This window comes from Cinclus cinclus, chromosome 6 (genome assembly GCF_963662255.1).
Source record: "Cinclus cinclus chromosome 6, bCinCin1.1, whole genome shotgun sequence".
Taxonomy (NCBI): domain Eukaryota; kingdom Metazoa; phylum Chordata; class Aves; order Passeriformes; family Cinclidae; genus Cinclus; species Cinclus cinclus.
The window spans coordinates 30,173,084-30,176,109 of NC_085051.1; positions in this window are offsets into that span (position 1 = coordinate 30,173,084).

The window sequence follows — 3,026 nt, forward strand, 5'->3', positions numbered from 1 at the left end:
GATTCTCTTTTCCAAGACTGATGAGTGGAGTCCAGGAGAGTGGCTGATCAGGAGGCAGTCACGAAACACTGCTCAGTTTGAAGAGCTGTTTTCCTAAAGAGAGAAGCACAGAATCATTTAGGTTGTAAAAGACCTTTAAGATCACTGAGTCCAAGCTTTTACCAATCACCACCTTGTCAGTCCACAGCACTAAGTGCCACGTCCAGTCATTCCTTGAACACATCGGTTGGGCTCTTTTTCTTGAAGATGCTAATTTTCTACCAGCAAACTGAACACATGCCCTAGAACTAATGCTAGTTCATAGTTTCTACTACTATGTCTATTGTATTCAAGGTAAGCATCTTGTTTTAAACATCATCCAGCACTTAACTGCAGATGCAGCCTAACTGCAAGGAATAGATTTCTATTAACACCTTCAAAAAATAATTTTAGAATTGTATGAATAATAAGGCCATTTCTTTTCTATTGTGAAGCTGTGCAGCTCAATAGTAAGTCCATAGTCTGTTGTAAGATACAGATCCAGCTTGAAAGAGAGACACTGGAGTCTGCAGACCTGTTGTTGCCTCTCCCACAGGATGGATGGTGTCAGAAGGTGCATAGAACATCCTGTAGGGCAGTGATGGGTCACAGCATGTTTCACACATTCAGCAAAGTGGCAGAAAGAAGACTCCCAAGGTCCACTACAAGAAGTAAAATTGCACAGTGATTTATTTTAAATCTAGAAATATTTTACATTTTTACATTAGTGTGCAGTTCATGATGTCTCAAAATACAGAGTGCAGATACATGTATAAAAGTACAACATGGGGCTAACCACAGGTCTCAGTTAAGTTACCTTAATTACTTAAGGCACAGAACCCCCATCTAGTATTTTAAAAAGTCACATTTAATTACATTCAAAAATTCATTTATGCAATTCATCTAACATTAATTTTTAATTAAATCTGGACTTGTAAAAACGCAGATACCCTCATTTCAGTCTGATACAGCTCACTACAAAGCCTGGGATAAAGCTGAAGAGTTTTACCAGTGAATTTTCCTTTGTATGTATTTTCTTTTATTCTTGAGGGAACTAGCACACATTCTTCATTAAACAAGAAAGAATAATTTCTTACACAAGGTAGTTCCAGGTCCAAGCTGACAGCAAATGGACAGCCAGGTACATATTTCAGTGCTGCTCAAACTCTTCCTTTCAGCAGGAGACGAAGCTAACACTGGTTAAAAGCTATCATAGCACCTCTCTTTGGATGTCAGTGAGTTCTGTGTGCCTTGGGAATTAAGAATAGAGCTGAACTTCAACCAATACACTAAGTCCACATTCAAAAGCTCATTTTTATAAAAACATTCTGTACGCCATTTCAGAAAAACTGGGGAGACAAACATGAATGAAATAGCATTAATGGCATGACTTGCTGAGACTGATGCTGCCTATAAACACTGAAAACCTAAGTGGGTTCAGCAACCACCTCGAGCTGATTGTGACTGGCAGAATTTGGACAGCACCTACATAGCTGAGCTAGGTCAACCTTACTCAACATGTTTTACTGCTTTCCACCTTCTTGTCCAGAAACATTCAATACCCAAAAGCCTAATACATCCACAATCATCTTTCTTTAAAAAGGGTAGAATCAATACAGGTTTTCTAATATAACTGAACACTCCTGTTGTCATAAACTATGGATGAAATGGAGAACATGCCTGCAATGTGAGGCAAAAAGCCATAATTTTGAATATCCAGCCCATTGGCCAACAGTAGCACAGTATTATTTCTGACTTGAATCAAAATATTCAAGCTCCCACCCCATTTTCTTTCTGAAGCATCATTACTTGTCACCATTAACTGCTTAATTGCTTTTCAGCCCTAAATATTAATTAAACCAGCAAATAATTTTGCTTTCTATCAAGACAGGAATGCACTCTATACTTCTATTTCTCAATACAAAAATGTATTGATTATTAGTTCAGTACCTAGGACAGTTATCTGACAATTTCTTTAACTCTGCTCTATACTTTGAGCTCTTTAACTATGGGTGTGATTTTGTTCTACTAACATTTAAAGAAAGAATATAGGCAAGACAGAATGGAAAACAGTAACTACTTTTTTATCCTTCAACATTAGACAGGAGTGAACTACACATTGACAACTCCAGTGTTTTACCTGCAGGAACAAAGAAACGCTATGGCTAAAAGAGATATTCACAGTTAAGGTTCTTTGTGCTACCCAAACCAGCCAAGATACTACTATTTAGTGTCAGCAACAGCCCTACTGCAGATGCACAGCCACAGTAGTTAAACCTTCACAGCCAGAATAATTTGAGGATGCAGAGATTTCCCACCGGCTTTGCAGAATGCATTAGGATACAGACCTTACTTTTGTTCCCTTGTTTCAAGTTTTTTGTTTTAACCATTAAAAATATTCCCCTTTCTTGTGACTTCTCAGTCAGTTACCAGTGTTTTACACATATTTGCACTGCAGTACTAAGCAAATGCAGGACAATACATTGGCTAGTGAATTACAATACTCATAACACAGTAGCTACATTCAGCTATTTTAATTCCAGTTAGTTGTCCATTAGTCCAACAGCCACAACATGAACCATTTGCAGAGATTAAAAAACCCCACTGTCTTCCAATGTTCAGCACATCAGTCTGCATTAGTCAGTATTCTGTTATAAAACATGAGAATTTTAGTTACTTTCAAGCAGCATGTCTTATAACTATATATTTTCACAAAAATAACCTCTGCCTTTCTATCTCTACAGGTCTGTGAAAAACAGTGGCTCCAATCAGTATGTTTTAAAGAAAATACCATAAAAATATCACATCTATAAGTTCAATATAATAGTAATCTTTGATTGGACCTAAAATTACCGTGCAGTCAAATCTGATTTTAAAAGTTTGACTAAAAAGACACAAGGATTGAAATATTTACATTATACACATTTTTCAATTACAGTGCTATTAGAAAGTGGAATGTTTGAGAAATAAAATATTAACTCAAGCCTCACAGGGCAGCTCCAGACCAG